This window comes from Triturus cristatus, chromosome 3_1 (assembly GCF_964204655.1).
Source record: "Triturus cristatus chromosome 3_1, aTriCri1.1, whole genome shotgun sequence".
Classification (NCBI taxonomy): domain Eukaryota; kingdom Metazoa; phylum Chordata; class Amphibia; order Caudata; family Salamandridae; genus Triturus; species Triturus cristatus.
This window is the reverse complement of record NC_140583.1, coordinates 1,021,201,741-1,021,223,854: the sequence shown is the minus strand read 5'-3', so window position 1 is coordinate 1,021,223,854 and position 22,114 is coordinate 1,021,201,741.

Genomic DNA, 22,114 nt, shown 5'->3' with positions numbered 1-22,114 from the left:
TCCTATTTATCATGTTGATTTTTTGATCTAAAAGTCAACCCATCCCTAGAGAGGTACTGGGATACAATTGAAAAAACCCTAGATCGTAAATTGTATTTTCAGATACGGGTGGGTACTCTACCCGTTGCTGAATTTACCTCCAGATGGGGGGGCCAAGGAAACAAAAACGACAAATGCTATAGATGCGTAGAAGAATGCAAATCCGTAGGACATGTACTATTTTTTTGTCCCATGTATGTAGTACCTCAGGAAATATGGATAAAACCAATCTGTAGACTTCTGGGCATCAGAAGATATGCTATAGCTCTCCGTATTTTGTGTACAGATTCCGCACCCCCAATTTGCATAGCTGTGGCTAAATTCTTAGGGTGGGCTTGGGGCACAAGGTCAAAAGCTCTGAGGCACGTTGTAAATTTTCCCTCCTAAAAAATCAGTATTTAGTAGAATCCACTTGATGTAGCTAATATAGGTTGGTAACTAAAGTAGTATGACCATTAAGCTGAGCCACGTTAATACTTGTGTAATATAAGAGCAAATGGATTGGTTCTTTTTTAGATTGGCTTAATCATATCTTTTTAAAACATCTTGTTTGACGGTTGTCTAGAAATTTAATTGTAATTTTAATTCTTTTAGATAATTTATTAATTATTTTATGTAATGATTGTAATGTGCTTTTATGACTCAACTGTCGAATAAAGCTTGATTGATTAAAACATTCTAAATCACACTGATGTGTCATCACTATGTTCACTCACGTGTGGAGGTATGGCTGGATGTAGGTACAATGATTGAACATGAAGGTACTCCCTGGTAACTGACATCTATGCACATGTGTATCCCTGAGACACATGGCCAATTGGATGACTGTGAAGGTGAGTACTAGCGGTGTCCCCATTGCACATCAACAACAATCTCACAACTCCCAACGTAGGCACACTTCCATGTATTGAATAGGGCTGTGTGTAGGACTGACCCAAACGAAAGCAGGCCAGGAGTGGTGTCCTACAGCACATGTGACACCAGAAGTTCACGTCGCATAGCTACTCCCACACATCTGTGTGGACACATTCTGTTGTGATATATGGCATTGCTCCACATGGTCAGGGGTTGGACACCATACTCACATTGCTGAAGTCACGTGAGTGCACATGGCGTCCAGCACCTATCCAATAACAAGGTCTGGTTCACAGAGGTGGAGCTTGCCAAAGGGACACCCCCCATTGCACATGCGTCAGTCAGTTCCTCCCTGTGTAGGAACGATGATCATTGTGGCGCAAGAGTGGACAATCCAAACAACACACCTCACAGTTAGAAACCAGTGGAGTTCTATAGACTTTATTGGCATTTGCATGTCAGTATGGACGAGGCAAGGGCCACAACAGGCAGGGATATGCTTAAAACACTTACACGCAGCATGGGTACATGTCGAAGTTCAGAAAATGTTGGGGCTAAAATGGGCAACATACATCATGGAAGGCAACGCTCTCAGCCCGCCTTGCTGGATGAGTCATGTGTTGTTTGGCGTCTGCCCATTGCCCCGTGTGAGGGGGCACGACTCACTGCCCACGGGACCTGCATAATGCTCTGCCTCCAGAGTGCGCCGATTGTCTGCTCTGCTGACAGTGATCAGGTGTGAGGCTCCGACAGGTTCACATGTCCTGCTACATTGCCATGTGTGTGCTCTCCCCCAGCAGCCAGTGTGTCCGAAGTGGCAAAGTTGCCAAACGACACTGCGTTGCACCGAGCATGGACCTGCATCACCTTGAACAGGTGTGTGTACACACGCGTTGTTCCACGCACATGCATCCAGAGTCCGGACAAAGGCAGACGTATCCTCTGTTGTGGTGGGATGTGTGAGCTATCCCCACGATGCAACAAGTTGTTGGGGCATGTGCTGTGGGTGCCAACGTAGTTACTCGTCCAATGTGTTCCAATAGTATGTCGTTGTCATGTTTAAGGAAACCCAGGGTGAGCCAATGCATTAAGTGGTCCGGGCAGGTGTGCTCAGCCCACGCCGTTTCACCAATCCGCAACAAAGCCCAATAGGTGAGTGCCTCAATGTGGTCACTGCACACGAGGAATTGTGCAATCTCCCATGCACAACTACCAATACATACGCAGTATGTCAAGGCATCCCATGCACGGCTGTCTCGGTTACACTCCTGTTCGTGATCCAACAGAGGGCGCAGACACAAGTCATAGTCCAATTCATCAACAGTTGTGTTGGATAGGCCGACATCCATGGCACACTCGAATGTGCATGTTCGGCAGTGGAACCAGGGCTGGACGCATGTGACGTAGGCAATGCGGAAGCTGAGCCAGTAACTGATCCGCAGCACTGCCAGTGGCACTGCACCCAGTAAATGCAGCATACGTGCCTAGAACGGTTCCGCGTGACGGGGGTTGTGCATGTGCCCGGTATAGCCTGCCATTGCGTTGGTGTGTCTCGTGGAATGGGCACTCTTCTGAACTGTGGTAGTGGTGTGGAGGATATGCCACAGCCCTGAGCAATGATTCAGTTGTGTGTGCAAAGTTGGGGAGAGTGGGTTGCTGTTTCTGTGAGTGTCAAGGGAACACCATGAGGGCCTACCACAGGCAGGGGCTACTGTGTGTGAGGTGAGGATGAGTCGGATAGTTCATTTAGGGAATGCGTGGTGTGGGAGTCATCCCCGTCAGCCATGGCATCTCTCTCTGGGTGTTCCAGGTGCGTTCTGGACCAAGGTCAGAGGTGCAGGTGTCCTCCCACCTTCTGAATTGGAACAATGGTGCTTTCTTCCCTGATGTTGGTCTGACTACTACTTGCGTTTTTGGAATGTGATGTGGCCTTGGCACTGAGATTGGGACAGGACATGGGCTCATGGTGTACAGATGGCGAGACACACACACATGTTGGCATGTGGAGGCAGATGCCCGAGGGGCCTTGCGCTGCTTCTGCAATCTCACTCTGTCTCTCTCCCTCGCTCTCTCCCTCACTTTCCTTTGTTGGGCGCATGGCACACCTTCTTCTCTTGTATTTGGTCTTCCAGGCTGTGTGCTACGAATTGTCCAGTGAGGAGCCACTAGGACTCATCCTACGGGTTGTCTGGGCTTTTGTTTGTATGGTGTTTTGTGTTCGTGATTGCATTGCTGTTTGACTGAGTCTCCATTTCCTGGCCACGCATGCCTGTTGATTTTCCTGCTTGTGCGACATCAGGCAAAATGTTTGTATTGGGATTCGTGGTGTTGGTGTACAGTTTCTTGGTCTGGGGTTGGGGGTGGTCCCAGGGTGGGGGGTGTTGCGGGCCTGGGTGTGATGTCAGTGGTTGTTGTGGCCCTCTTGGGTGTCTGGGCCACATGATGGGTGGCTTCATGGCTTCTGTTGCCCTTCGGGTGTGGCCCTGGGCTGGTCTCCCTTTTGTGGTGCCGGCTGCCGTCCGACTTTACACCAGGTCAGAGCAGGTGTAGATTTCCAGGTGCTAACATGCTTTATCGCCTGTTTCGTGTTTTTCTCGCCGTTGTGGCTGGTTGTTGAGAATGTTGTGGTGTGATGTTGTCGCAGATTTTGGCACGGAAAATCCCACTCTGCATCTCATTAGCGATAGTTGTGCGGGTCCTTTGTGGCGATGTTTTTTGCGGCTGCTATCGTGGATAAACTGGTGCTGTGGGCTGTTTACACTGGCTTGTGAATGGGGTAGTATTTTTATCACAACTTTGGTTACGATAAAGTGCTGTTGACTCGGCGATAGTTTCTTGTGAATATGCCCCTAAGTATTTCTACTTCGATTTTCCCATATGTGGGTGAACGATATCGGATTTTTCCAGCTGATAATTCTAGCTCTACTCTTTCTCGCCCACCTCACCCACAGGTCCTCACACACTTTTTCCGCCAGCTCTGGGCAGGTGGTAAATATAAATGTTAAAACCTCTTGAAAATTGTGATTTGTGTGTGGTGTTATAACTGGAAAAATTGACCCCGCTTAGTAGTTTGTAATTCCATGGGGTTTTACACATAATTGCACAGTACTGGTGCCGATTTACCACAATGTAAGGGTAAAATCACATGTGATTTTAGTGTTTCCTAGTAATATGCAACTTATAATCAGGCCCATAAGCTATTCAATTGATATGAGATTCATATGTCAAGAATGCTAGCAGAGCACAACTATATATGACAGCATCCTTTGTATTACATATGTCTGTTTTATTTCATGACAAGTACCCCTACTATAGTTTATAGAAAGTTTTTTTCAGTTTGTGAACCTAACTCCAGTGTCCATAGCAGTCAGGTTCACTAAACTGTAGGTGGGGCCAGCTACCATTTGCATGGGCAGGTACTATGAAGGCGACATTAAAAGAGTGCAGAACTGACAAGTTGCTTGTTTGCTTATGAGTGATATTTCAATTGTTTTAGTGTATTTGATTGTCATTTCCAGGTCGCATGAGTGACCCAGTGAGTGACACTTCATAAAAAGAGCTGAGCCAAGTGTCTATATACAGGCTTTTCAATATTACTGTTTTCAATTGGAACACACATGGGCAGATTTACAAGAAAGTGACGCATCTATAGAGATGCGTCACTTTCCTTGCGCCACCCGGAAAAATGCTTGCGCCACCATGGATGCACCGTATTTACAAAACGGCGCACCATGGCAGAAGAATTAACAGATGCGTCAGAAATTCTGATGCATCTGTTGGGGCAAAAGTCATGCATTGCTGGAGTCGTGTCACAAGTATGACGCAACTCTAGCAATGCATTTTGTGGCCTATTCCCACTACACTGTGTCACTCCTTATGCCTGCCTTAAGCAGGCATAAGGTTTTGACGCAGTGGCGTCCTAAAAGTGACGCAGTGAAATCTTGTAGATTTCACTGCGTCACTTTTACGAGGCTTTCCTGCGTAGGAACGCCCCCCTGCATACATTATACCTGACGCAGGTATAATGTGACGCAGGGCTTTACAACGTGACGCATCTCCCTAGATGCGTCGCGTTGTAAATAGGGCGCATTGTTTGCGCCGCCGTTGAGTCAAAAAAAGTGACGCAATGGCGACGCAAAGAGGCGCAAGGGGCTTGTAAATCTGCCCCACAGTTGTGAAAATCCTAAGGGGCAGATTTATGTGGGACTTGCGCCCCTTTTACGCCGCCGTTGCGTCACCTTTGTGACGCAGCGGCGGCGTAAACCCTGCGCCACGTTGCGCCCCATTTACATCATGACACATCTATGGAGATGCGTCACGGTGTAAAGCCCTGCGCCACGTGAAACCTGCGTCAGGTTTCACGTGGGCGTTTTGACACAGGGGGGGTCGTTCCGTCGCAGGAACGCCCCTGAAAAGTGACTCAGTGAAATCTATAAGATTTCACTGAGTCACTTTCACAACGCTGATGCGTCAAAACCCTGCGCCTGCTTGAAGCAGGCGTAAGGCTTGACGCACCATGTTAGGGATAGGGTAGGTTGGAACAGTGCTGGAGTTGCGTCGCGCTTGCAACGCAACCTCTGCACTGCGCCAACCTTACGCCGGCAGATGCGTCACGTATCTGCCCCTCCTTGCGCCACGATGCACCGCATTGTAAATGCGGCGCATTTGCGGTGGCGCAAGGGCAAACTTGCGTGACGCATCTTCCCTGGTGCATCCATGCTGATTTGCAGGGATGCGCCAGGGAACATAAATCTGCCCCTTAATGCTTTAATAATATGCTTAGCACAGAAAATCTAGGGCCCTGCTTGTCTAATTTCTACACTCTGCTCAACTGCCTATTACTCATGCAGGATGTAGGTGGTTTAATAATGATTACAATTTTCGGAATAGGAGAACATTTTTCATCCACAGAGGCTATGTGTGCCGCCTCTTCTCACCACTGTCTCTTCCTCCGCCATTGTTTCCAAAGTTACTCTTGCTCCCACTTTTTCCACTCTATCGGTTTCCCCATGACTCGTTCAGTATTTTTTATTTTTTCCCCATGCGATTGGGTCTCTTAAATAGGCTTAAAGAGGGCTCAACCGACTCTGAGACCTTCAAAGATAAGCACTTCAGTTTTCCTTTGTACCACCTATGCTTTTGGAGCCCAGCATCCACTTAGAGGCCTTCTGATGCACCTCAGTTATGCATTGCACCATCCTTGGAGAAAAGAGTCCTTCCCTTATCCAGTTTTGCTTTTCATCACCAATGCATTTGGAAATAGGGAGCATACTCATGGTGTGACAAAAATACAAAAATATGACATATATAAAAACTTCACGGAAAATGCTCTTGCTGCACCTAATTTCTGCTTTCCAATGCTGATGGAGCATTACATGGTGTTACTTTGAAGCCTGTACCAAAATAGCAAAAACCATAACTATCACAGAAAGCAAAGGCCTATTTGAGTAAAGACCAAAGACTGAAGATGTCACTCTTAAAATCCATGCAAACATATGATTCAGTGGTGATGGTCAGATATTAGATTTCATACTTTGTGACTCTGCATATCTGCAGTATGACATCTGGCTCACTGAGTTACATTGTTGAATTGAGTCTCAAGTCAAAGGGGATCTGAATTGCATCTGATAGTCCTCTATCACCAGCTTGCACATATTCTTGAATGTTTCCAGTTAAATTCCAACCACGACGAAGGGCTTCCTTTGACTGTGATCGTGTGGCTGTGCTACTTGCCCACCTGCTGTACAGTCTCTGCAGTCACCTGTGCCTGTAAACTATCATATGTAGCAAAATGGAAGTTAAATGCACCTTTATGTGTTTATGTGGAAAAGTCCTTGGAGCAGCCTACACCACTGATTCTGGAAGCTTGTTCAATGGCAAAGTGAGTTGTCACATCTTTAATGCACCTGTCCTTGACTGCAGGGCACTCTTCATTGATATACAAAGGAAAAAATATATAGTTTGAGCGTTGGACACCAGTAACGCAGTGGCCACATTCAGAGGTGAAATGCCCACATACATGTAAATCCTCTATTTTTGCCTTCCATGCAGCAGACTGGGATTATTGGCATGCCTTCATTGGAGTCTGTGGACACATGGGCACACACCCAGGACAAAGAAGGATTCAAATTCTGCTTGCACTACTCTCTAACTTGCAGCAAAGTTCTAGATCAATCATTTGTTATAAGAATAGCATCAGGCTCAATGCAGTTGATTTATTCCAGATTGCTGCTTGCCTCCTGGGTAAGCAAACACATGAAGATTCGAACAAGCAGTGAAGAGAGCGGCCAGACTCAATGAGAGGTTGGGTAGCTTGGAAGGTACCCATTATCGGGGCCGCAAGCAGCGGCGTAACGATAAATGAGGGGGCCCCCCTGCAAGGTACTTGTAGGACCCCCCTCCAGACTCCATCGGGAGCTCCCCGGCTGAAGTGCAGTGCTGAGGGGGCCCCCTGGAGCTTGGGGCCCCCCTGCACTGTGGGGGATGTTGGGGCCTGTGTTACGCTCCTGGTCGCAAGGCGTATCTATGGGCAGGAGGAGAGGCTGCATTTTGATGGTGTCTATGTAGTGCATTGCTAGGAGCAGAAGTGATTTGTTTTGTAGTCCTCGTCCCTCAGTTCTGTAGTCTTCTTGTAGTGTAATGCATACATTTAAGCCTGGAATTTGCAGAACTGTGCAGCAGTTTTGATGATTAACAGGATCTGGAACAGGCCAATGGCTGGTGCACTGACTTCCACTGATGGATCTTAACCCCTTGCCTGCTCATGACGGAACCACTCCGTCATGAGCCACGGGCGCCATGTGCTCATGACGGAGTGGTTCCGTCATGCTGCGGCCGTTGCGGCCGCTCCGCCCACGCAGCACTGATTCCCCGCCTGTGCGGGCGAACAATGCAAGTGGGCGGAGTCGTGACGGAACCACTCCGTCATGAGCACAGCGCGCCCGTGGCTCATGATGGAGTGGTTCCGTCAAGAGCATGGTGGCACCGCGCTCACCCCGAACCCCCCCAGCGCCGTTGCAAAATTTGTGCCGCGGCGAAGGGGTTAATGTGTGTTCAGTCACCATGCTGAATATGGTGGCAGGCTTCGGTTGGGCTGGTGAGCAATGTCACTTAAACCACAGATCTCAAACTTTTGATATATTGAATCAGTTGAGCAAATGGCAACCCAGCCCCCGTAAACACGGTAAATGATATCAAATCGCTAACTTTGCATAGCCCTTCAACAACAGTGAATATAAAATGAGTTCCTTTGTCAGTACAGATTTGGAGCGGGTTTCTTTTCTTGTGTGTAACTTTCTCTATTAAGATATTCAGAAGAGGCTTTAGTATATAAAGTTTGTTTCATCTTGAAGACCCCGCTGCTTTGGAGCAGGTTTCAAACTGAGGAATAAAGATTTAGGGTAGTCAGCTAAATTGATTGCATCAACTCAGCACAAGGATAACTATGTCCTTCCAGAAAAAAGGCACACTAACACTAATAAATGAACAAAGGGGCTACAGTGGGGCATCTGGATACAATTGATCTGTTCATGAACAAAGGGACCCCAGGGAGAGGTAAGGCAGTTGAGCTCCGGTTCTTTTCACACATTTACAAATGTGATAAGCTTGGCATGCAGCTCAACTATTGCAGTATTGTTGTGCAATGAAAAGCAAATAAACCGTAAAATAATAAGCACCCTTGAACGTATCATACCATCTCGCCTAGCATGAGCAACACCACGTTATCATTTAGTTACATTTGGGAGTAACACCTTTGGAGCTATCACCCTTTCTCCATAACCTAGCCACCGACGGTTGTATTATCATTAACTCTCTTTCCTAACCCAGGCACTCTTTTCATTGTACCAGCCTCAATTCTGTAACTCTTGCCACCTCTGAGATTGCAGCAACCTGAGACATGCGCAATGTTACCTTGGAGTAAGGATAAAGCAGCTCTTTCAGCAATGTGGTCAGCAAAAGTGTTACCTTTTCATACTTCATCTTGAGTGGAATGGTGAGCAGCACTTTTAATAACAGCATCCTTTAAAGGTAATTGATATAAAATTCATTTTTTATAGGAATTCCAGCTTAGTTGAGGAAATTTTGCTGCATCAAGAGGAGCCCAAAATCATGATCAACTCGAAATGTATATTTCGAATTAGTGAAGATAAGTAGAATGGCTAAAATGCAAGCATTTGTAAGGTGTATTAATTTGGGTACTTGAATGTATGTGGGGTAAACATCGACTCTCATCACCCTGGTATATTATGCAAGCAGCATGATCGGCATCCGGGGCATCAATATAATACCCAGGATCACAGCTTGATAAGGGTGCAGCAGCGACATCAACATGGATTAGATTAGGTGGACAGCGAGGACTAGACAGTCACGAGATTCCCCATTCAGGGAAGTGGGCGATTGTGAGACAGGATTCTAGCAGAGCATCCACCCAGCATGATGTCAGAAGCACACAGCAATGCCAGCTCACGCCTTGACAACACTGACATAGAAAGGTGCTGGGTATGTGGTGAATTGTAATGTAGCCCTTACTTGGGTTACAACAGCAGAGATGAACAACCCTAGAATATTGTCTTCAGACACTGCAACATGATTGGCAGAAACTGCCACCACTCACAGGCACTGAGGCAGCCCAGAAGCCACAGATCAAGAGCAGAGGAATAATATGATCAATTCCTTCTGATCACTACAATCCAGCACCAGCCCTCAATACTGTGGCATCGCACATGCAAAACACCATGTTGATGCAAATCATATTGATGCATGATTTGTCTGTTACTGAACACAAGAAATCGGACACTGGGTCAGCGATAAAGTGAGGAACACATGTTGAAATCCCAACTGCATCGATTGCTTCACCTGAGAAGAAGAACGAAATCATTAGTCAATTGGGCAAAGAAGTATGCAGGAGACAGAGCAGAATGGTGCAAGCCCTAGCCGTATCTCTCAAATGACTGATATGGTATCTCAGTTTCTTGAGAGTGTTTCTTTTCGGTACCTCTCGATCCCCACAAATGAGATTTCTGTTAGTGTTTCAGGGTTTCCTCACATACTTTTATTATAAACCAAACCATTGTTTATGGCTAGATTTGTTTTGGTCTTTTTTCAATATTCAAGCACTCAATATGGGAGGTCTATTCTTCCATCTATAACCCTTTACCACTATGTGTTCGCTTTATACATTTCTCTATAAACCTGCCCTGCTCCTGGACTGGTAGTGCCTACCTCGGGCTGGAGTCCCTTTATGTTGGGCATTATTCAGTTTTGATTCACCAGTCCCCATTTTCCTCACTGTACCCTCGATCACTACCAGGAAAACACTTAGGTGGTGTGCTGCATTGTCCCACAGCTAATTCTATGAAGGGGCCAGGTGTGAAGGGTGAGAATGGAATTGGAACTTTCTATCCTGTCATTTACCTAAGTGTGAGGTCAGAAAGTAACCTCACACTTGTTTACTCGCCCCCCTGCAATTGGAACACCTCTGGTCACTATTCAGAGAGACTTGCAGAAGGTCTGGGACAGCATACCTCTATCAGCACATTCCCCACAGGAAGTGTATAGGGTTTATAGATATAGATAATCCCTGCCTCCCCTTTTAGAGCCTTCTGCTCTTACATCATGGGTTCCATTCACACTTCTTACTCTTAAATCACAGGACACCCCCATCACCTACCCAGACAGGTTTTATCTCCCCCTCACCTGCCCCGACAACAAATCCCAATTCAAATAATAAATGCACCTAATACAGATAGTAAACACAATTCGACTCACATTTCACATTTTTAAAATGTGCCTACCATTGACCTGAATAGTGAGCAGAATGCTGCTCTGCTCTCCGCCCAATCTTACCCACCGAGAATCCTCCTTCTAAGCTTTAAACCACGCTTGGGGCTGTCACCGGTCACCACTTCCGGCCACGTGCAGGTCTTTGCCAGTAAATGCACCATTTTCTGTGAAGGAAAATATCTTCACGTGCCAGCTGGAGTCCGAAAGTCTTTATTGACAAAATGAAAATTAATAATATGAGAATCACAGTTTCAATTGGCCAAGGGCCCTCATCACTAGCAGTCTGGTTAATTGCACTATGTGCGGCAACTGACATTTTATCAGGTGTAATAAAATTACTGTTCCGCTCCTAATGAGGGCCCACATGGAGCAAGCTCCCAGAGTCAAGCCAGTTCACAAATGTATGCTTCATTTTGATTTTTTACAATGAATGCAAGGGGATGTCTACGTGAGATAATGAGAATAAAAAAGGAAGTCCATCTCTGGAGCTGTTTTCAGGAAGTTCCCGGTATTTTGTGTAAAGACTCTAAACAGGTTAGGCTAAAGTTTTTGTTTCTCAGATTAGGCAAAAAGAGATGTGAAACAGGGTATTCCATGACAGGGGATAGGGAAAATTTGAGGCAATATATCAAAAAGAGTGGAGGCCTTACCACTCAGCTACTACACAAAACTGTCAGCAGTAACATCTCTGGGGAAGAATGAACAGAAATGTGTAGGAACTGTCTTAAAACAAAAGGGGCTTGTGCTTCCTGCCTTTGCTGCTTTCACAGAAGGTAGACATTTTCACTTTAAACTATCTCTGGACTGTTCCTACAATCTGGATCCCTGTCTGGCAGCCTGTCAACACCCTCCCAAATGTATATCATTCACACAAAGAAAATCCAAAATGAATTCCTGTCCCCATACAGCAAAGCACGACAGTCACACTGGATGCTCAACCTAATTCACACATGATTCATGCAAGAAACACACACACACTTTCTATAGATACATCCTAGAACTTACCCAGAACATACCCAGAGCACTGGCTAGAATTGGACAGCTGGCTTTATGGTAAACATTGAGCAAAATATACAATGGATGCTGCGGCGGCTCCTCTGCTAAGGCGGAGGAGCATCGCGCCACTGCTCTCAGAGCAGTGCAACAAGGAAAAATAACATGACAATACCACTTTGATATCATTTTATTTTTCTGCATGGAGCCAGGTTATGGCGGGGCTGGGATGGTTCCCTAGAGGAGGAGTGGTATGGGCACTAATAACTGCACATGATGTTTTGGCTGTCCATCTTGGGCCGATCAAACAGTCATGCACACTTAGCATTTCTCCACCCTGCTGTGTTGCATAGCCAGGTGGAGAACTGTCCGAAGGCTCCCAGGCACAGCCTGAGTGGCCAAACAGGCCACTCAGACCAATCATGATGCTGCTGTCATGCTTGTGACAGCAGTGTTGTGATTGGCTTAAGGGAGCCTGGGAGCTTCCTGCTTCTGCGAGTCAGGAAGAGAAGAGGATGGAGGAGAGGCAGTGGGCGTAACCAGGTAAGTGATTTCTTTTTAAAAAAAACTTCTGTATGAAGCTCATGGACATGTGATTAGTTTGCTGCAACATAGTATCTAAATTAGTGCTTGATAATATGCTTTATAGTTCATGATTACAGTGCTTAATTTAAGCCTGTGATTTCCGGTGCTCGCCCCCACACTTAATTGTCAATATGAGCAATTATGACAGTCTGCCATGTGATGGCACTGTCTGTCAAATTTAGAAATGAGCACAACACTCCTTTATTTATTCAATATACATTAAAAGGGACTAATACCTGCCGCCCATCCCATCCTTATAAAGTTGGGTGACTGGAATAGTCTGAATTGTCATACCTGTAAAAGTGTGATGGTTAGTAGTTTTGGTGGTACAGCCATTGGCAGCTCTGGTATAGTAATCGGTGGTGCAAACGACAGTAGCCTCCTCACTAGGGTCCTGGCACTTATTTTTTACAAGTTAAGCACTGAAGCTGGTAATGGAAACATCTTTTGCTTTCTGGAGCAGAATAAATCAGTAAACATCATTCCATTGTGGAGAGATTTTAGGAGAGAGATTTTCTTCCTTTCCCCAGGACACATTTAACAGTAGTGATCTTTTTTCATCCCTTCTGATTATATTTTTTATTTATTAAACAATAAATGTATTTAAAAATAGCAATATAGCATCAATGCTTTACTACAGCGCAGTAAATAGATATATGGAAGAGAGCATATGAAGCAATACACTTGAGGACTCTTTTGTGACATACATTCTGAGCAGATAGGAAGGAGACAAATATCATGTAACAAAACTCTGAAAACTAAAAGATCATTAAGAACTTACCATGAAAGTAGAGTGATAGGTGAAACATATTCACCAAGTTTCGAGGGGGTGGTGCATCACAAGGATGTACTCCGACTGTACACATTGATATATTGGTGACAAATAAAGTCACATTGGATAACCAGGACAAAGGGGAAAAGGGGCCCATTAATCTGTAGCACAAGGAACCAGGAAGGGGTCTCTTATTCATGCAGATGTAGCCACTTATGTATTCAGCCTTTAGGTGAGTCTTTCATGTGAGGCCTTATAGAGAAACTAATGTGCCAGGAAACAGCTCTGTCAGCTATTCTTATCCAAGATTTCAGGTGAAAGTCCACTAAAGTCACTGCAGCCTCTTTTCGAAAATTGGCTGCAAATACATTTGATGAGTGACATAAAATTCATGGAGGCAGTGTGATCCTGTACAAAAGTAAGTCCATAGTGCTTGAACTGGAAATGTCTGTCATCACTAAAGTAAGTAGCTACATGTACACAGGCACCACAAATTATTTTTCTTTCTTTAAAGCCTCAGAGTAGCGGATTGCTTCAGCGACCTGCTGTGTTTTTAGCCATAAATGCAGTGCTGATGTGTTTCGTTCAGGTCATCACTCGGTGCTGTTTTCTCAGTTCTCTCCTGCAGTTGAATTCAATCAGCATGCATGTGATAACATTGTATGTTAGACCTAGCACCATTGGTGTGGGTCTCCCCTTCGTTTTGCTGGTCTAGATGCTTTGGGTACTTCGCCACTGCTGTTCAGTGCCAAAATGCAAGTGATCCCTTTGTAAATATTGTTATGGATTGGTGTTTCCATGATTGGCAAGTTTGATTTACTAGTCAGTCCCTAGTACAGTGCACTGTGTGTGCCCAGGGCCTGTAAATCAAACGCTGGTAGTGGGCTGCAGCACTGATTGTGCCACCCACATAAGCAGTCTGTTAATGTAACTCAGGCCTGCCATTGCAGAGCCTGTGGGCAGTCTAGGGCTGCCATGTCGACTTGGCAAAAGCAGCCACTTGCCAGGCCCTAACCTTCCCTTTTCTTACATGTTAGTCACCCCTAAGGTAGGCTCAAGGTACCCCTGTGGGCAGGGTGCAGTGTATGTGAAAGGTAGGACACGCCCTGATATATGTGGCATATCCTGATAGTGAAATACTCTCAATTTCGTTTTTCACTATTGCAAGGCTATCCATTCCCATAGAATGGAATGGGGAGTTTGCTTGTATCATTTTATAAACATAACTACCCCTGGGAACAAGATAGGAAAATAACATTTGATATGCCTGAACTCAGAATGTTAAGATGCATCTTTTAGTGAGGGTGATTTGTACATTATGTGTTTGAAAATACCACTTCTAGAAAGTAGGTTTTTCCTTGCTTAGCCGTCCAGTGTGCCTCTGCTAGGATGTGGATTGACTGTCTGGGTTTGGAGTGTCAGGGGCTGGGTAGGTGTAGTGGCTCCAGAGAGTCTGATGAGTTAGGGCTGGGCTTAATAGACCTGGGCTGCATTTACATTAGGGGGAGGAGATTTCCTTTCACCTGAATGGGCCTGGTCTGCCTTACACAATGCAGTCTCTACCTCCTGTCAGAAAGCTGCACCAGAGAGGACAGAACCGGTTTTGACCAAGCACAGGGTTTCTCAGCCACCAGAGAACAAAGGATTGTGTAGTATAAATATTGGGGCCCAGACCCCAGAACTTTAGATCACTTCTGGGAAACAAGATGAACCTTTGCCAAGGAGAAGAGCCGAAGAAGCTGGAGAGGAATACTTCCCCTGTGCTGTTTGCTGTCTAGGGTTGGCCTGCAGCGGCTACTTGCTGCCAAGGAAAGAGAAAAGGACTTTGCTGTTTGCTGTGTCCCCTGCTTGAAGAAGATCTCCAAGGGCTTGAAACTGAGCTTGCCTCCTGTTCTGAAGTCTCAGGGACACAAAGACTTCACCACCAGCTCCCCTGAACTGCCTTGCTGGGAGTTCTGACCTGCAAAGAGGTGCCTGCTGTTGTTTTGGACCTCTAGAGACTGTTTTCTGCTGGGAGCTGGAAAATAAATGCAACACTGAGAAGCGTGACACATCCATACCTGTTTCTGACGTATTACCGAAGAAATTGTCGCAGTGCCTGCTGCGGCTCGAGAAATCGCAGCACGCTACATTGAGTGCAACGATCTCTGAAGTCCGATAGCACCGCACCAATCCCGACGCAAGCCCTGCTGTGCGGCTGCAAGAATCCACACATCGTCCCGGATTGTCGCATCGCATCAAGGCACCAAATCTGCTGCATCGTTGGGGGACACAGTAAGAAACCTACGCATCACCTCCGCTCCTGTAAGGAACCGACGCATCACCTCCCATGCACAGCAGTAAGGAACCAACTCATCCCCTCCCCCAGAGCAAGGAACTGATGCATCATCTTCCCTGAGTGTAAGGAACCGACGTATCACCTGCCCTGCGGTCTGTTTTGTTTGTTTGCGTGACGCTTCCAAGGTACTTTGTGTGGAAAGTGTCACATCTGCAATTTACTTTGAACTGAACTATTTCTACCACCTGAAAGTCATAATTTTATTACTGTATTGTGGGTTTTTGTTGTTTGGTCTCGTTTTGGTTTAGATAAAGATTACTAATTTTTCAAAACTGGTGTGGTGTTCATTTGTACTGTTTTCACTGTATTACTGTATGTGTTCCCAAATGCTTTACACGCTGCCTCTGAGATAAGCCTGTCTGCTCATGCCAAGCTACCAAGGGGGTGAGCAGGGGTTATTTTAGAAGTGTATCCCCCTTACCCTGACTAGAAGCAAGGGTCTCTATTTGGACAAAGGTACCTACCTCTGCCAACTAGAGACGCCCATTTCTAACATTGTATTTTTGATGGTTGCGAGCAACAGAGACCATCTAAATGGGGAAGAGAAAAGACCTGTACAATGCAGGGATATCAACATTGACCAGCTTAGCTTGATCTGTGAGTGTATGTTTTTCAAGAATGAAGTACACCAGTATTAAAAAAAATGTACTTACCCTAATTAAAAGCAGCCCTCAACATGGCAGCTAGATTCCTCTCTGAAACCCCAATAGTGGAACACTACCATTTAAGTGTGATCACCCTAAAATGACTTTCCTTTGAGGAAAGAAACATGTTCAAACTGATCTGCATCATTCATAAGTCCTTAAACGTGATAACAACTAACTAACCCACAAACAAACTAGTGATCCCATGTGGCTCCTACTCACCAAGGACACAATTTTATTTTACTGGAAATATCCTCATTAAACAGCAAAATGCACTACCCTTCCTGGTAAGTGTCCTTTTTGTGATTAAGATGAACCCATTCAAAAAGTTCAAGAAAGATTTCAAAGTTCTACTTTTCAACTAACCTTTCAAATATAACAGGAAGTGTCCATATATGGACTTAGTGACCATCAAATGACCAGTCACAAAAAATTGCTCTCCATTGATGACTGACTTCAGGCCTGTACCCTTTTCTCTTTAATGGCTATTTCCATGCTTCATGGTTGAAAAACTTTAAAAATAAATCTAATCTTTTCTTAACATATCCTGAATATACCCAGGTATATGTTCTATATGCGAATGCTGGTTGATTCCGAACCAAAAATGCCTAGCTTACTGCAGTTACCACCTCATTCTCAGTATTGCACAAACATACCTGGTATAGTGTATCATAGGGGATGTCTTGCTTTAATGAAAAGGGCACCCCTCTCCTGTTGCGTCTAGCCATAAAAATCAGCAAACAAATAAGGTATATAACATCCTACTAAGCTGGAAATGTATGCAGAATGCATTTCTTCAAGTTTACCTTTAGCGGAATTTCTTTCTGCAAGTTTATGTTTTGCTGGGTTTTTCTATCCACAATGGTTTTGCAGTGAAAAGACAGAGGCTATATTATGGAAAACATTTCTTGTGTTAGATAATAAACAGTTCTGAACAAATATCTTTTCAGATTAATTCAAATCATCACAAAGTGATACATTACAATACATTTCCAGCAATTTAACATATAATATTCTTGTATCGACCATGCAAAATTATGGGATATTTCGGTAATTCGATATGAACAAATGCACGTAAAATTCAACAAGTTTAAAAGTAAAGCTACATTTGTCCTAGCCCACAAAAAAACATACAGGTTGTGTCAAAGTGGCATGTGCTTATAGACATTATGGGGCATATCAGCAACACCCGGCGATAATTATCGCTCAGCGCTCTTAGCGTGAGGATAATTATCACCGGGTAAAGTGGATTTTTATCGCTGAGATAGCGTGCTATTAGCAACGCTTATCTCCTCAGCGATAAAAATCGTAGCGCTAACTGCCTAACGTGAGATTATCGCTGGAAACCCAGCGATAATCTCACGCAATGTGGCGTTAGCTTGCTCATAGGGACTCACAAACTTAGCCATGATATCCACCCTCCATAGGATATCATGGCTAAATCAGTCCTGAAGCAGGCGTAAGGAAAGAAGCAATAACAGGGGTTATCGCTACTTTTCCTGCCGCTATGCTTCATAGCGTGGGGCTTGATGATAGGAGAAATGTCGCTTAGCGACATTTCTCCTGTCATGTTAGGTCAGGAACGCCCACTTTGCATCTCATTAGAGATGCAAAGCTGGGCGTTAGGAATCCCCACGCTAAAGCAAGGTTTCACGCGTTAGCGTGGCCTTGCTAATTAGGCGATAAAATTATCGCCGCTTTTCGTCCGAAAACGGCCGCAAAAGCGGCAATAATGTTTTATCACCTGCTTGTAAATATGCCCCTATATGTGTAAAGATTCATCTTGGTTAGCCAATACGTCAAAGTACCATGCAAAATCATTCACCAGTCGGATTAAAACCAATGCATATAGAATTCATCAGGGTAAAAATAAAGTTGCATTTTTCTTAGTCCACAGAAAATCATACTGGTTGCTTCAAAGTGCCAAGTGCTTGTAAACATAGCACACATAAAAATTCACACTTCACAGTGCAATGTGATTCATTACAATGTATGTCCTTAGTTGACAATACCTATGACATACTGGCAGTCACAAGTATGTTTTTGGAAAAGTGCTGAATGCATTATGCTGAAACAGTAACTCAATCCGACCAAACATAGAATACAAATATAAAATGAGCTGTAAAACTTATTACAGAAAAATTAACATTCATTGCACTTAAGTTAAAACTTTACATAACAACTGTTCAATGGCTCCTGTTATCCTAACATGAAGTCCAACCCACATTGTGGAAGAAAAGAAATTATCAACCTCACTCAAGGAAAAAGGAGAGAGAGATCAAAGTGTCTAGTGCTTATCGTAAAGATACAAACATTGGGGCATATTAACAAGGGCTTTAAATCCGCTTTTTTGGCTTTAAAAGTCAAAGAAGCGGAGATAAAAATATCGCCCTATCAACAACAGGGTGCTAACATGCAAAATCGCATGTTAGCACCCTTTTTCACTACGCTTCCCTTTGCATCTCTAATGAGATGCAAAGTGGGCGTTCCAGAGCAAAATAATAGGAGAAATGTCGGTAAGCGACATTTCTCCTATTATCAAGCTACACGCTAACCCTGTTAGAGACAAAAAAGCAGCGCTAACCACGGTTAACACTGCTTTATTACGTCTGCTAATTTTCAGACTTAGCCATGTAATCCAATGGGAGGTGGATTACATGGCTAAATCCACCATGGGCTATCAACAAGGATATCCCTATCCCTTATCGCTGCATTACCAGTGATAACCTCCTAAAATGCCGATATTGCTGGATTTTTTATCGCCTATGTGGTTAGCGTTGTTAATAATGTGATAACCAGGCGATATTATCCAGCGATAGCAGGCGTTAAAAAAATTAACGCTAAGCGCCCTTAGCGTTAATTTTCCCTGTTCCTTGTTAATATGCCCCTAACTTCCTGCCATGGTCAAAAACTTTATCAACTAATAAGTCTGTGTAATTGAGGCCCCTAATAACCATAAAATGAAGGCCTGGCGGACAGTTCCCACCCCAGCATCAAGAAATTATGGCTTTAACAATATGCGATGTGCAGTAAGCAAGTTTGGGCAGACACAAGTTGCAATAGAGTTTCCTGTGAAAGCCCGCACAGTCTACAGCCTCTGGATAGCCATTGCTGGATCCATTTTGGAGTACCATCCTTAATGGGATATCTACCAAATTGCAATTTTAATAAAGTGTCCCTCATCTATGATGGAAAATAGGAGGTCAGATAAGACTGGATTTCCAGTCTCTCATGAGAATTTATCACTGTCCAGGCACACTTCTTTGAAGCTAAGGCCTCCTTGTCAGCAATGAATGAGTTAACTTTGATCTTTCTGTTTAAAAACTGTTTAAAACAAGGCTTATTCATATCAGGAATCCTGGACTGTAAATCAAAGCTTTGGAAGCACTCTGACACGCAAGATCTCCAAGCACCAGTGTATTTGGAATGATTTATTTCGTACAAGCAATTATTTGCGAAGGAGCCAACTTCTGATAGAAACAGAGAATGCATGCATTTCAAGAACGACCCCTGACTCCCAATAATCTGTCTTCCAAGTCCAAATTCCAAACGTATTTCGGCTTGTCCAATAGCTTTTAGAATTTTAAAAACAGACTTGCAGACTGTTGTAATCAATAAAAGATGGTGTGTTGCCAAGTGGTATGGATTAAAGATGAAGGTTTATTAAGCTTGTTTCAAGTTACAGATAGCGCCCCACCAGGAGCAGCATCCTTGCTGCTCAGTCCATTCCAACAACTGACACTCATCCAACCACAAACACACTGAGCATTCTAATGACCTCTCACACTGGCTGAGCAGCAGGGACCTGGAACTCTAGTGAGGATGCATAGCAACCAAAGCAAGTCACAACCCATCTTACCCTCTTAAGAGAACAATAGAACATAGAAAAAATCAATGTTTAATTTATCAGAGTGGAAGTTTAAGGCAGATGATATAGCATCCATTGTACCTGATAAATCCCCCAAACTCCCTCATCAGAAAGACTTTGGTCTTTGGGGATCTGACTTCTTCAGGGTTAGGTACATCATATTTATCCAAAAAGGAAAGATCAGCAGAATTTAGGGGCATATCAACAAGGGCTTTATCTCTGCTTTTTTGGCTTTAAAAGCCAAAAAAGCAGAGATAAAACTAGCGCCCTATCAACAACAGGGTGCTAACATGCAAATTTGCATGTTAGCACTCATTTACTCTACGCTTCCCCTTGCATCTCTAATGAGATGCAAAGGGGGCGTTCCAGAGTAAAATAATAGGAGAAATGTCGCTAAGCGACATTTCTCCTATTATCAAGAATATCGCTAACCCTGTTAGAGGCAAAAAAAGCAGCGCTAACCGCGGTTAATGCTGCTTTTTTACGTCTGGTATTTTTCTGACTTAGCCATGATATCCTATGGAAGGAGGATATCATGGCTAAGTTTGTCTGTTCCTATCAACAAGCTAACGTGAGATTATCGCTGGGTTTCCAGGGATAATCTCACGTTAGCCACTTAGCGTGAGGATTTTTATCGCTATTGAGATAAGCGTTACTAATAGCACGCTATCTCAGCGATAAAAATCAACGCTAGCCGGCGATAATTATCCTCACGCTAAGAGCGCTAAGCGATTATTATCGCCGGTTGTTGTTGATATGCCCCTTAGTGAGTCATCTATTCGACCTGCCCTTGGGAAGCATTGGTCTGACGCCGTGACCTTAGTAAAAATTGTTTTTGTGGAATTAATGTTTGTCTTAAATCAAAATGTTTGCAACTCACAGTAGGTACTGGACTGAAGGGATCCATTTCTGTTTTCTTATTTGTATGATCCATGGGCTTGTCCAGGCTTGAGGTTCGGTGGTGCTTGACGTTGTTTGTTAACTTTGGTGATGATATCTTAAGCCTCTGCTTCTTAGAGGCCTTTTGGTTTTGTTGATTATCATCCAAACATATGACAGGGCTAATATTTTCACTAATGCTGAGATGATGTTTTGGAATCGTCAGATTCTTATGGGATGTTTGGTGTGGTAGAATATCGCACAGGCATGTGACAGAATTGTCACTATCACTGAGACAGAGCTGGGGTATTGATCTGTTCTATACAGCACGAACTACCAAAGTTGAACACATTTGTTTGGTGCCACTGTTGGTACTAAGGCTGTATAAGAGGAGGGTAAGATTAAGATACAACACTCAGGATCCACATGAATTTGAGCATTTACTGCCATTATAAGAACACACACATACTTGTACGAAACAAACATTGGAGGGACATTTGAGTGTTTGCTATCAACAGACAGTGTCTGACAATCGCTTAACTCGACACCCTCAGGGGACTTGCCATCTTGATCAACTACTGATGGGCACAGAACTACTGAGACTTACATGGATGTATGTGAATCATCCTCACAATGTACTTTATCTGGACTGAGTGACAGTGCTGTTATCACTTTTGGCTGGCTGATAAGAGTTACTCAAACCAGCATTGATATTGTAGTTAAGTTGTTCTGCAGGTCTTGGTGGTCCCCCTCTTCATCATCAGCTAGTGCAACACCTTGACCTTTTTTCATAATTGTCATATTTTCTCTAATTTTGTGGTCCCACTTGGGCGCCTGTATCATATATGCCTTAACAACTTTGGTGACGTTAACAATGTATTGTCGAAAAAGTTTTACAAACACCTGGAACTCATATAGGACAATGATGAACTGTGTGGAATAAAGGTGAGCAGGGGAGCACACGAGGGGCTTGCATACCATGTCTGGACCTGGCCAGACCATCTCCACTACCCTTCAGCTCAACCCTAGTGCAACAGTCACAAACGCTGAAGACAAGCCCGCATGATTCAAATCTTGTATCTGAGGCCTTTAGCACTGAAATGATATCTATAAATGGATATTGTCACCAGTTGCTAGCCAGTGTTGCCTCCTCTCATGTCACCGTACACAGGTCAGAGGAGGCACAAGCACACCAGTGGGTGATGAGCAGTGGTGGGGCACCAGGAGGACCGAGATGCAAGCTGTCGGCTGGGGCGTTTGGTGTCAAATGCACTAGTATGGCTTAATAATGTTTTTTTTCCTTGCAGCACAAGTGCTGCCTACCTGCATGTGCCCCATACCATGGGTCGCATCACAGG